Genomic DNA, 14,319 nt, shown 5'->3' on the forward strand with positions numbered 1-14,319 from the left:
ACTGTTGAATGCTAACAACAAAAGTAGTCATTTAAAGATGGCATTTGGAAGTCCCATCGCTGCCAGGGACTGGTGAAGCTTCAGTTAGCCCGTATCCTTTGGGTACCAGGGCCGGGACATGTGGGCCAGTGAACTACACAGAATTACTATTTGTAGCCTCCAAGGGATCTAAATGAATTTGACAGTTATTCCATCTTGAGCTTTACTTACTCTGTAACTGCAGCTATAAGCCCCAAACGCTATTGAGGCTTAGAACAATGCATTATATAAAATCTCGTTTTCCATTATAAATCTCATTGGACCAAAAAATTCATTATACATAGCTAATGTGCAGAAATGAGGAAAAAAAAATCCCAACATGATTTATATTCCTTACCATCTGCATACTAATTGTTACTGTATATTAAAGACAGAGAAGTAATTGGCTGCAGTAATATTAAGTCACGTTCAGGGTCACCTTGTTGCACACCTCCAGGACCATTCACACCTGTTGTTGTTGTTAAGTGCCATGGAATTGATTCCAATGCAGTGACCCCATGTGACAGAGTAGAACTACTCCATAGGGTTTTCTTGGCTGTGATCTTTATGAAAGCAGATCACCAGGTCTTTTTCCCGCATAGCCACTGGGTGAGTTTGAACCTCTGACCTTTCAGTTAGCAGCTGAGCATTTATCTGTTGCACCACCAGGGCTCCTATTCATACCAGAGTCTAACGGAATTGTGCCCTCTGGAATAGGGCAATTGTCTTAGTTATCTTGTGCTGCTATAACAGAAATACCACAAGTGGGGGTGGCTTTAATAAAAGTTTATTCTCTCACAGTCTAGTAGGCTAAAAGTCCAAATTCAGGGCGTCAGCTCCAGGGGAAGGCTTTCTTTCTCTCTCTCTGTCGACTCTGGAGGAAGGTCCTTGTTATTAATCTTCCCCTGGTCAAGGAGCTTCTCAGCGCAGGGACCCCGGGTCCAAAGGACGTGCTATACTCCCGGTACTTCTTTCTTGGTTGTGTGAGGTCCCCATGTCTCTCTGCTTACTTCTGTCTTTTATATCTCAAAAGAGATTGGCTTAAGATACAGTCTAATCTTGTAGATCTCATCAACATAATTGCTGCTAATCCATCTCATTAACATCATAGTGATAGGATTTATAACACATAGGAAAATCACACCAGATGACAAAATGGTGAACAATCATGCAATACTGGGAATCGTGACCTAGCCAAGTTGACAGATAGTTTTGGGGGATGCAATTCAATCCATGATATTCCACCCTTTGGCCCCCCAAAAGTCATGTCCTTGCAAGATGTAAAACATATTCACCCCATCATATCATAGCAAAAGTCTAAATTCATCTCCAAGTCCAAAATAAAAATAAAAAAATTTCTCATCTGTGAAATCTAGCATGCAAATTATCTGCTTCTAAAGCACAATGGTAGAATAGGCACAAAGTAGACGTTTCCATTACAAATGGGAGGAATTAGAGGGAAAGAAGGGATAACAGGCACCAAGCAAGTCAGCAGAACACATTACATTAGCCCTCAAGGCTTGAAAATAATCCTCTCTTCTCTGCGACCATTTACACAATGGCCTTGCCCTTCAGACTCTAGGCACTGGCCACACTCTCCAGATTCTGAGTGGAGGCCCCTCGGCCCTGGGTTTCAGTTCTGCCTTCTAGGCCCACTGGAACAGCAACTCTGCTCCCTTGGCTTTAGGCACACCATTCTCCTAGTCCATATGAGTGGAGACTCCACCCTTAGAAACTCCAGAGGCCATGGCTCTACCCTTTAAGACCCCAGAGGTCATGGCCATACCCTTTGAGACAGCGGCAGCTCTGCTTCCTATGTTCCTTGTCTCTTCAGCTTCTGCTTCCTGGTCCTTGGCCTCTCAACTCCTCAGGCCTTGCCAGCCGTGTCTGCCCTGCTGGGGCAAGAGTTTGAAAGCTCTGTAGGTCCACAAATAAGTACCTGGGGGCACCCCGCTCTGCCAGTAAACTTCAGCCGAAAGGCACTCAGCTCTCTTGCTCTGTGGGTCGGCAAGCCTAGCTCCACTGATAAGTGCCCAGAGGTACCCTACTCTGCCAGGAAGCCTCCCGTGCACAGGCACTCAGCTCTGTCTCGATCTGTGGGTCAGCTCCAGTGCTGTCTCACGATGATCTCCTGGTTCTGCTGCTGCCATTTCTTTGCCGTTGCCAGTTCCCTGCCGTTGCCACTTCTCACTGTGTAACAGTTCTCCTCATTTCCTTCTGAGTCCTCTATCCATTCACAGTTTCAAAAGTGCTTCCACATTTTAGGTATCTGTTAGAGCAGCACCCCACTCTCGGTACCAAATTCTGTCTTAGTTCTCTAGTGCTGTTATGTTGTAACCACAAGTGGATGGCTTTAACAAAGAGAAGTTTATTCTCTCACAGTCTAGCAGGCTAGAAGTCTGAATTCAGGGCATCAGCTCCAGGGGAAAGCTTTCTCTCCCTGTTGACTCTGGAGGAAGGTCCTTGTCATTAATCTGTGGTCAAGGAGCTTCTCAGCACAGGGACCTCGGGTCCAATGGATGTGCTGTGCCCCTGGTGCTTCTTTCTTGGTGGTGTGAGGTCCCCACGTCCCTCTGCTTGCTTCTCTCTTTTACGTCTCAAAAGAGATTGGCTTAAGACACAATCAAGTCTCGTAGATCTCATCAGCATAACTGCCACTTATCCATCTCATTAACATCATAGTGATAGGATTTACAACACAGAGGAAAATCACACTGGATGACAAAATGGTGAACAATCACACAATACTGGGAATCATGGCCTGGCTAAGTTGACAGATATTTTTGGGGGGCACAATTCAATCCATGACAGCAATGAACGAAGTGCATACGCATATGCAGCAGGTTCAGTCCTGCCTGACATTAGTTCCCACTCTTAACCCTCTTCTCTCTTCACGTGTTTCACTTACCTGTTGCTACATGTTGTTGTTGTTAGGTGCCGTTGAGTCGGTTCTGACTCATAGCTATGTTCAACAGGATGAAACACTGCCCGGTCCTGCGCCATCCTCACAATTGTTGCTATGTTTGAGCCCATTGTTGCAGCCACTGTGTCAATCCATCTTGTTGAAGGTTTTCCTCTTTTTTGCTGACCCTCTACCTTACCAAGCATGATGTCCTTCTCCAGGAACTGGTCCCTCTTGATCACATGTCCCAAGTATGTGAGGCAGTCTCGCCATCCTCGCTTCCAAGGAGCACTCTGGCTGTATTTCTTCCAAGACAAATTTGTTCGTTCTTCTGGCAGTCCATGGTATATTCAATATTATTCACAAACACCATAATTCAAAGGCATCAATTCTTTTTCAGTCGTATTTATTCATTGTCTAGTTTTTGCACGCATATGAGGTGATTGTAAAGACCATGGCTTAGGTCAGACACACCTTAGTCCTCACAGTGACATTTTTGCTTTTCAACACTTCAAAAAGGTCTTTTGCAGCAAATTTTCCTAATGCAAAACGTTGTTTATTTCTTGACTGCTGCTTCCATGGATGTTGATTGTGGCTCCAAGTAAAATGAAATCCTTGACGACATCATTGCTACATAACAGTGACTTAACAGTGATTTATTTTGCTCCTGAATCTAAAATTAGGCATAGTCAGTGGGGGCAGATAGTCTCTGCTCCTTTTCTATTGAAACTTTAATTTGGTAACCTATGGGGCTTCCTAGTTCTCATTAGAACCAGGGCCATGCGTGGGACCTTGTCCCACTGCTCCCGAGGACTGCTGAGGCTTCAGCTGGCCTACGTGATGCCTTTGTGTGAATTAGTAAAAGATGTACTCCTTGCTCTGATCAGACACCATCCTGCACCAGAGGGCACTTGGAACAGTGCTGAATATCAGCCCTCACGTAAGCCCACAGCAGGGCACCTCTGGTAGTAGGAAGCAATTCACACACCCATACTCAGCAATCCTGGGGTCTGGGGCCTTATTTCAGAGTAACAACCTTGCTGGTAGTTGTTTTTGTTTATTTGTTTGTTCCTGGTGGTGACCGCACTTACTTGGACCTCCAAGTTGTCTCATTTCTAGATTTCTTATTACTACCTTCTAGTCACCTGCGGGAGCCCTGGTGGTGCGGTAGTTAAGAGCTCGGCTGCTAACCAAAAGGTCAGCAGTTTGACTCCACCAGGTACTCCTTGGAAACCCTCTGGGGCAGTTCTACTCTGTCCTATAGGGTCACTATGAATTGGAATCAACTCACACAATGGGTACTCGCCTGCTGCGAGGGTCCCTGTATTAGTCAGGACTCTTTTAGTTACAAGTGATAAGAACCCCAGCTCAAACATTTAATTAACAAAAGAAATGTGTTGTAACTAAAATGACTGGAGATTAATACAGATTTAGGCATGACTCTATTAGGTAGGTAATCAGATGAAATCCTCTTAGCTTTCCTGTCATTTGAATTGGTTTTATTCTCAGGCAATCTCCCCTTGCCTGAGAGCTTGCCTGAGAATATTTATCTTTAGCTTGACAATTCCCACTGGCAAAATGGCCCTAGAAACTACAGATCTTGATTAAAACATCTCATAATTGAGTCTCAGTTGACCAACTCAAGTTGTGAAGTGATGATGCCTGAACTAACCTCTGCACAGGGTCATAGAACATGGTGATTGGTCAGGGCTGGGTCATATGTAAACCCTTACCACATAAACTAAGAGTTGAGCGTATCAGTTCCTGTATCAGCTATCTATTGCTGCAAAACAAACCATTTCTTATTTTGAGGAGATAATGATTTGTTATTTCTTATGATTCTGTAGGTTGGCTGGGTTCTGCTGGGCAGTTCTTCTGGTTTCACTTGGGGTCTCTCACACAGCTACTTTCAGCTAGGAGCTTGGCCAGAGTTGGAATGTCCAAGATGGCCTCTCACCCTAGTACTCCTCTCCATGCAGCCTCTAATCACTCAGTAGTCTGGCCTCGACTTCCTCACAACCTGGTGGTTGGGCTCTAAGAGGGAAGAGGCAATAGTTGTCAGTTCTCTTAAAGCCTGGCTCAGAAGTCCTAAAAACAATCCTTCTGCCACTTTCTATTGATCAAAGCAAGTTATCAGGCCAGCCCAGAGACTCCACTTCCTCATGTGAGGGAACAGCATGAACAAATGGGAAGAAGTATTGGCTAACAGTTCCTCAAGGGAAATCAAATCGCCATTACCCTGGGAAGGACAACTGGGAAAAAAAAAAAAAAAAAAAGACCACTTCAGTCCCTTTTGCTCCATGTTGCACCCTGTGATGCTTACTACTTGTCTATCCCATATTCCTGTTTCTGTTCATCTAGTTGTTGGATCACACGTTCTGTTTGCTGGAAGGGACATCATCCTTTTGCCTGAAGCTTGGCCTTTTAATTCAGGGGACAATCTTAGAATCTTGACGGCTTGAAGATTACTGTGTCTTTTGTCTAACCAGACCAGTCTTGGTACATCCAGGGATATGAGAGACAAATTTTTGTATAGATTGTTAACTTCTAAAACATAATTGCCAAGGAGCATAATGGAATCCCCCTCACTGGTGGCAGGGGGTGTGATATCTTTATTAAATATGTATCTTGGGATGGTTTAGGCAAAGAAGATGAACTAGTTAATCTATAAATTCTTTTAAGTCTAATCTTCTATGATTGTATGAACTGCTATTGTGCAGGGATTCTCAAAGTTTGCGTCCTTGGATCAGTGACATTAATATCACCTGGGACTTGTTAGCAATGCAAATTTTGGGGTTCCAACCTCTACCTATTGAATCAGAAACTCTGAGGGTGGGCCCCACAATCTGTGTTTAACAAGGCCTCTAGGCAATTCTTATCCACGCTAAGGTTTGAGAAGAACAGCTGTTAGAGACATAGAGCAGCAGTACTGTCTCAAGAATTGTGCTGAACAGATGGAGCTTACCCTGGGAACAGAGGACTTATTTCCAAGCAACTTGAAACAGAAAATAAGGGGCCAGGACCAAACCAAAACCAAAGCTGTTGCCGTGGAGTCAATTCCAACTCATAGCGACCCTACTGGAAAGAGTAGAACTGCCTCATAGGGTTTCCAAGGGGCGGCTGGTGGATTAAAACTGCCAACCTTTTGGTCAGCAGCTGACCTCTTCACCACTGTGCCACCAGGGCTCCAGGGCTAGGACTACTGATGTTTTATCACCAGTCATTTCAGATTTTTTTACCTTCAAGACTCTACACTATATGAGACTAGAGAAATCTGTCCTGACTAAGTTTACTTTTCTGCGCTAATAACAATCTTGGGACCACAGTTTAGACTCAGGTTAACTAAAGAAGTCTTGAGGGGTGTTTGTAATAATGGTAATATCCCTAGAGGATACTCAGTCTATTCCTATTATTTTAACAAGTATCTGTCTTTAGCCTAACAATTCTGCACTACTCATGGCCTGGATGTGACATTAATTTTAAAAAATAGTATGCCATTTAAACATGGCTACACTATTGACAACTTCAGCCCCTCAAAGACCTCTATGCTGCACAGGACATGTTGAGACTTGTCAGCGATGAGGAGGAGATTAGGCACGACTTGTTTTCCCAAACCTATTATCCCGTTACTGATTGGCTTGTTTACCTGAATTCCTTCTCCCTTCCCCGAAACTTATTGTTATTCACCCAAAGCCCATTGTTCTGTTATTTGCTTCATTGCTTGCTGTATTGACTATAAGTAAACTCCTGGGACTGAAGCCGGGGTTGACTCCTCTGAGTGACCTTCCTTGGCCCCACTTCTCTGTAAGAGTTGTGTTTGGCTACTGTCTTCGCCGCCCTGACAATCATCGCCGCTGCGACAAAATAGTACTCAAAAGGGAAGCCTGAAGGTCTTTGAGAATGCCACTGCATTCTCTATCTACTGAATTTCCTGGAGTGATATTTATGGTTGGCTTAAATGGTAGTAGATAGTGACTGCAGGTGGTAAATTGTGAATATAGCTCAGTTGTGCTACAGGCTTGTGTTTCACTGAATACCTTCTATATGCAAAACACCTTGAAATGCACAGTGGGGTATATGAAAGCATGTAAGACATGATCTCTATCTTCAAGGGGCTTATAACATAGTAGAGGACATAAAATATGTGCATAACAATCAAACATGAGGTAGATTGAGTGTCCTCAGAGAAGACAGAAGCATTACAGGAGTTTAAAGAGCGTTGTTGTTGTTAGTTGCTGTCAATTCCATTTTGACTCATGGCAACCCCATGTGTGCAGAGTAGAACTGCTCCATAGGGTTTTCAAGGCTGTGACCTTTTAGAAGCAGATCACCAGGTCTGTCTTCAAAGGCACCTCAGGGCGGGTTTGAACCGACACCCTTTCAGCTAGTAGTCAAGTGCTTAACCGTTTGGGCCACCTAAGGATTCCTTAGAGATTGCCTTATGCATGGATGATCATTGAAAGTTTTGTGGAGGAAGTGGCATTTGAGCTGAGTCTTGAATACTCTTGATAGGTAGGAATATGAGCGTATGGGGGGTTTAGTCCTTGTATGAGCATGAAGAAGGACCTGGAGCCAAGAACCAGCAGGTGGTTATTTGTATTTCCAGCATGTAGTTCAGGGATGAGTAGAGAACAGTGTTCAATAAATGTCATGTGTCCTGACTCAAAGACAAATCATTGATTAAATAGTGTGTTTTTCCTTGGTTTTGTTTTGTTTTTGAAAATGGAAGACAAAAGAAGACGTCACATGATGTTAAACATAAACAACAATTAGAAGACACATTCTGATTTCAAACACATTAAAATATGACAGCAGAGTGCTTTTTCGAATCTTTAAAACATGGTATTTGGTGAATTTGAATGGAATAGAACCTCAGAATACTAGAGCAGAGGTATATACAGCTGGAAAGATGGAATGGAACCAGATTGTGTAAGGCCCTGAATTCTAGGCTAACTAACACTTTTCATTTTTAACAGGAAGTCACTGGAGGATTTTTGAGCAGGTAGTCTGCCCTGGTGGTGCAATGGTTAAGTGCTTGGCTGTCAGCTGAAAGGTTGGTAGTTCAAACTCAACCTGCAGTTCTGTGTGAGAAAGACCTGGGGATCTGCTCCTGTAAAGATTATAGCCTAGAAAACCCTATGGGGCAGTTCTACTCTGTCACATGGGGTCTTTATGAATCGAAATCAACTTGATGGCACCTAGTAAGAACAACAGTCTGCTGTAGGAAAAGTAATCTTTAGAATCAGTGAAAAAGCACTACTTAAGACAAGCTTAAGCACTCGTGAACGAGCACGGCTTAAGACAGAAAATGGAAGAAACAATAGGTATTGAGAATTACTTGTGACAGAAAAGATGCTAAGTTATTTTGAATGTTATTTCATCTACACAGCAACCTTGAAATGGTATTATTCATCCCATTTTACTGATGAGAAGCCCAAGCTTAGAGAGGATTAAAAACCTTGTCTAACACTGCACTGGTAGTAAATGGTACCATTGCCTACTTTCAAATACAGTATAAAAAAAAAGTTACATATTTAACATGAATCTCATGTTTTCCTCTCTAATAATTCTATAGTCCTTCTCAGTTATCTGAATTTCTTGAATCTAGGAACTAGAACTAGTCATTGATTTATCTGGGGAGAGGGTTTAATGTTTTGAGAAACATTTTAATTTGAACTTTGGTTAAGTAGATATAGCAGAGATGGATATCTGACCACTGAAGATGTGGAATCTCCTTTCATGTAGAGGTGTTGCTGGGAAGCAGCTGCCCAGCCAGGGACTACATTCCCCATCTCTTTGCACCTAGTTCTCACCGATAGAATTTGAGCGGAATTAAGGTATATCAATTCTGGTCCAAATTCCTTCTCTCCATACTTTTCCCCAGTCCCCTAGTGGAATGAGGAGGATTCCAAAGCCCAAGAGGAGTGGGGAACCAAATGATAGAAGGGGCCTGGGACTCTGAATGATCACGTAGAAAGTTGCCAGCCAACCTGCAAATCTGCCATTGGACATGACTTCAGCAAGAAATAAACCTCTATTGTATTAACTGACAGAGGTTGAGGGGTTTATCTGTTACTAGAAATGTTATTATTTTAACTAATCAGTTGATAATATGTTTAAATCAAAGTTTTGAAGCGAATAAATATCATATGTAAAGAAAACGTGTTTATTTGGATTATATAAAGATGTGACTTATAACGACGTATAGACATTGTGGTAAAATGCCAAAAAAGAAATAAGTTTGCCTCTTCACCCTTTGGATCTAAAAGTATTGATGCAGTTACAAAGTGTTTCTGCATTCAAGGAGTTCTGAGTAAATTAATTATTCTTCTGTGCTCAGCATTATGGCCTCTTTGGATTTCCCAGCAGAGATGGACTATGTGAATAAATTACAGCTCAAGTTGCTGTTTCATTAGATCTCCTGGTTTTCTCCCTCTGATACCAATGAAAATCTATTGATACTCAGAAGCAATTAGAGCTCAATTTAGAAAGATTTAACAACAAAAAGTTTTCAGTCATGGAATAACTGTCCTTTTATCTGTTGTTGTTAGGTACTGTCAAGTTGATTTTTGACTCATAGTGACCCCATGTGACAGAGCAGAACTGCCCCATGAGATTTTCTAGGCTGTAATCTTTATGGAAGCAGATCACCAAGTCTTTCTCCCAGAGAGCTGGTGAGTGGATTTGAATCACTAACCTTCTGGCTAGTAGCAAATGCTTAACCATTGTGCCACCAGGGATCCTTCCCTTCAATTTAGCTATATCAAAAACATTCCCAGACCTTTTTTCTGGGCACATGTATTTGTCCTATTAAACCTATTTTCCCTGAGGTTTTAATTTTTATATAGCACTGAAGGTGTTCATTCGTCTATGCCAAGAAATTAGGAAGACAGCTACCGACTGAAAGAGATCCATATTTATGCCCATTCCAAAGAAAGGTGATTCAACCAAATGTGTAAATTATCAAACAATATCATTAATATCACACGCAAGTAAAATTTTGCTAAAGATAATTCAAAAGTGATTACAGCAGTACATCAACAGGAAACTGCTAGAAATTCAAGTGGGATTCAGAAGAGGATGTGCAATGAGGGATATCATTGCTGATGTCAGATGGATCCTGGCTGAAAGCAGAGAATACCAGAAAGATGTTTACCTGTGTTTTATTGACTATGCAAAGGCATTGGACTGTATGGATCATAACAAATTATGGATAACATTACAAAGAATGAGAATTCCAGAACACTTAATTGTGCTCATGTGGAACCTGTACATAGACCAAGAGGCAGTCATTCCAACAGAGCAAGGGGATACTGTGTGGTTTAAAATCAGGAAAGGTGTGCATCAGAGTTGTATCCTTTCACCATACTTATTCGATCTGTATACTGAGCAAATAATCCGAGAAGCTGGACTCTATGAACAGGGCATCAGGATTGGAGGAAGACTCATTAACCTGCGTTACACAGATGACACAACCTTGCTTGCTGAAAGTGAAGAAGACTTGAAAGCACAGGTGAAGATCAAAGACTACAGCTTTTAGTATGAATTACACCTCAATATAAAGAAAACAAAAATCCTCACGACTGGATCAATAAGCAAAATCATGATAAACAGAGAAAAGATTGAAGTTGTCAGGGATTTCATTTTACTTGGATCCACAATCAACCCCTGGAAGCAGCAGTCAAGACATCAAATGATGTATTGCATTGGGCAAATCTGCTGCAAAAGACCTCTTTAAAGTGTTGAAAAGCAAAGATGCCACTGTGAGGACTAAGGTGCACCTGACCCAAGCTATGGTATTTTCAGTTGCCACATATGCATGTGAAAGCTGGACAATGAATAAGGAAGATCAAAGAAGAATTGATGCCTTTGAATTGTGGTGTTGGCGAAGAATGTTGAATATACCATGGACTGCCAGAAGAACAAACAAATCTGTCTTGGAAGAAGTACAGCCAGAATGCTCCTTAGAAGCAAGGATGGCGAGACTTCGTCTCACTTACTTTGGACATGTTATCAGCAGAGACCAGTCATGGAAAAGAACATCATGCTTAGTAAAGTAGAGAATCAGTGAAAAAGAGGAAGACTCTCAATGAGATGGATTGACACAGTGGCTGTAACTATGGGCTGAAGCATAGCAATGATTGTGAAGATGGTACAGGACTAAGCAGTGTTTCATTCTGTTATACACAGGGTCACTATGAGTTGGAACTGACTCGATGGCACCTAACAACAACAGCAGCCTTGCAAATTATCAAAGATAATTAAACCCACTATAAGTTTAAAGGCTCTCATTGTTGGCACTGACCCACCCATAAGGTTTGTGAGTGCAAGTTCATTACTTTGTTATTTATTTTGAATGATTAGGTTTTTAACCTGCATTTCCTCCCCTGTTTCCCATGGTCCCTTGTGGAAGCAATCTCTCCATCCTCTGCCTACAGCCAGCTCATCTCTTCTCAGGACTTGTCTGTGTAGCAGGCAAAGGAGTAGAGAGCCCTCTTTTCCCAGACATCCATCCATCACAAATATTCCTCCTCAGACACTAGTGTGTGTAAGTACATTTCTTGGAACATCTACCAATAATTCAATCTGCTTTGAATATATTTCTCCCTCAACCATGGGTATAACTTAGGCTCAGATTGGGGACCCCTGCCCCAAGTGCATAGGTATATGTATCAAAATGAAATGTAGAGACCCTACATACTAAAGGAATTCAGAGAAGGAGAAATCAGAGTGGTCTGCAGTAGTCAGGTTTTGATTCCTGGAACAGATAAACTTGAGCAAGACCTTAAGATGTGGAAAAGATTTGAATGGTCAGAGAGGAGGCTGGGCATTCTAGGCAGGGGGTAGATAGCAAGAGGAAAAGCACAGAAACATAGGAGTGAGCATGACATGTTCAAGATAGAATGAATAGGAGTCTGACAGGTCCCAGAGAGTATTGGGAGATAATCTTGAGAGGAAGAGAGGGGCCTGATGGAGTAGAACTTTATCATCCAGGAAGCGTGGAGCTAATTACATAAGATTGACAACTGACAGTTGTGAACTAGGAAGATTATCTGGTATTGAAGTGAAGGGTGTGTTGCAGAAGGTAGAAACTACAGACAGTGAGACCAGTTTGAATATCATTGTAGTAATCTGGGTACAGAGGTAGTAGATAGCAACATAAATGAAAGTCTGGAAATGAGACATTTCAAAGAAGGAGTGTAAAGATTTTATAAGTGATGGAATGTAATGAAAGAGAATTGAATTGATCAGACAAACTATGGTGCCATTGATAAAACCAAGGGACTGGGAAGATAGCTAGCTTGGTGAGGAAGTTCAGACATCTTGAGTTTGATGTGGGACATCCAAAAAGTACTCAGAAGGAAGTTAAAAATGTGAAACTGGAGCTCAAGTAAACAATGAGATATTGATTTTGGACATCTTTGTGCTGGGTAGCTTCCTCCTCCTCCCCCAATCTGGTCTGCATCTTTCTTCATCCTGCCCTATGTCCCAGGAGAGAGGTTGGTATAATCTGGTAGTACATGGAACTGAACATCCTTACCTTCTGACTTCCAGTGCAGCCTAGCCAATAGGAAGCACTGGCAAGAGACCTTAGGGACAAAGGAGAATAAAGTTGAAGTATTTATTCTCAAAATTATGCCCCTCTTTTGGGGTCACAGTGATCTGGCTGATTCCGTGACCAAAGGTCACAACTCCTGAACATTAGCACATGAGAAAATGTTGTTGCTAGTTGCCATAGAGTTGGCCTTGACTCAATGGTGACTTTATGTGTAACAGAACTAAACACTGCCTGGTCCTGTGCCATCTTCATGGTCATTGGTATGTTTGAGTCCCTTGTTGCGGCTATGTGTCAGTCCACCTCATTGAGGGTTTCCCTCATTTTCACTGATGCTCTACTTTACCAAACATGATGTCTTTATCTAGAGATTGGTCTTTCCTGATGATGTGTCCGCAGTAAGTGAGCCACAGTCTCACCATCCTCACTTCTAAGAAGCATTCTTGTAGTATTTCTTCTAAGACTGATTTGTTCATTCTTTTGGCAGTCCATGGTATATTCAGTATTCGTCACCAACACCACAATTCAAATGCATCAATTCTTTTGTTTTCTTTCCTTTTTTACATTTTCCAACTTTTGCATGCATATGAGGTGACTGAAAAGACTGTCTTGGGTCAGGTGGACCTTAGTCATCAAAGTGACATGTTTGTTTTTTAAAACTTTAAACAGGCCTTTCACAGTAGATTTGATTTCCTGCTTGCTGCTTCCATGGACACTGATTGTTGATCCAAGTAGAATGAAATCATTGACAATTTCATTTTTTCTCCATTTATCATGATGTTATTTCTCAGTTCAGCTGCAAGGATTTTCATTTTCTTCTCCTTCAGGCACAGGCTTACAATGGCATCCTCAGGCATATGTTCAAATCTCTCTTCCTTCTCAAGGGCCAGAAACTAGCCCAGCCACTGCTAGTTTGAACTTGACAGGCACTGCCAGTGAGTCCCAAATAATAATAAGCAACGTGAAGGAGCCAAATAGAAAATCACAGTACAAGGAGCCCAAAGAGAGTATCACCCTATTGATATTCTCCTAGTCTTTTCATGACCACTGGGACATATAAGCCCTATTTACAGTTTTTTGCCTGTTTGGTTTCTTGGGATGTTGTTGTCCCACTTATAGTACATTCTGCCATTGGCGGAGACATGGATAACTTCAGTTTCACTGAAGAAACATTCATTGGTGTCAAATCACTGTGTGTAGGTTACTGTATGAGGTGGTGCATCCTGGAGGTGCAATTGTGTAAAACTTTTGTCTTTTTTGGCTTTGGTATAGAGAGATAAACCTTGTAAGTATATTTACAGTTTCTTGTGTGTTATTTGCAAGTTATGTTTTTTGTGAATTCATTTTCAAGTGAATAAGTTATTTTCAAGTGCAATACATTCTAAGCATGTGTTGTAGCATCCCTGATGTAACGTACGGACATTTCTTGGCAATCCTCAAGGGCTTTTCTTCTGGTTTATGAGCTGTAAGTAGTTCATTTGTGATATTCATTTGTGAATGAATTCATGGTAGTACTGTATTTCCCATGACACCATTTCCTTTCGATGCTTTCATTTTTACAGGAGGCTGGAATTATGCAATGTCTCCACTTGTGTATTCTCATATTGCTTTGGCGGTATGGTATTGGTATTATCCTAGTTTTGCTGAACCTAGAATTACTTTTTTCTGAAAAAATTTCTCTTTTTCAGAAATGAGCTCTTTGAAAAATGAAGAAAATCTAGATTATTTCTTTTCTTTACCTGAGAATGAAGGTGATTCTGAGGAGGAATGTGATGAAGATGCCTCGGAGGAGCTTACCTGTCTTGTGCAGTCTGAAGCTTATTTTGATGGTAACAACAATGAC

The sequence above is a fragment of the Trichechus manatus genome, unplaced genomic scaffold (genome assembly GCF_000243295.1).
Source record: "Trichechus manatus latirostris isolate Lorelei unplaced genomic scaffold, TriManLat1.0 scaffold00139, whole genome shotgun sequence".
In the NCBI taxonomy this organism is placed as follows: Eukaryota; Metazoa; Chordata; class Mammalia; order Sirenia; family Trichechidae; genus Trichechus; species Trichechus manatus.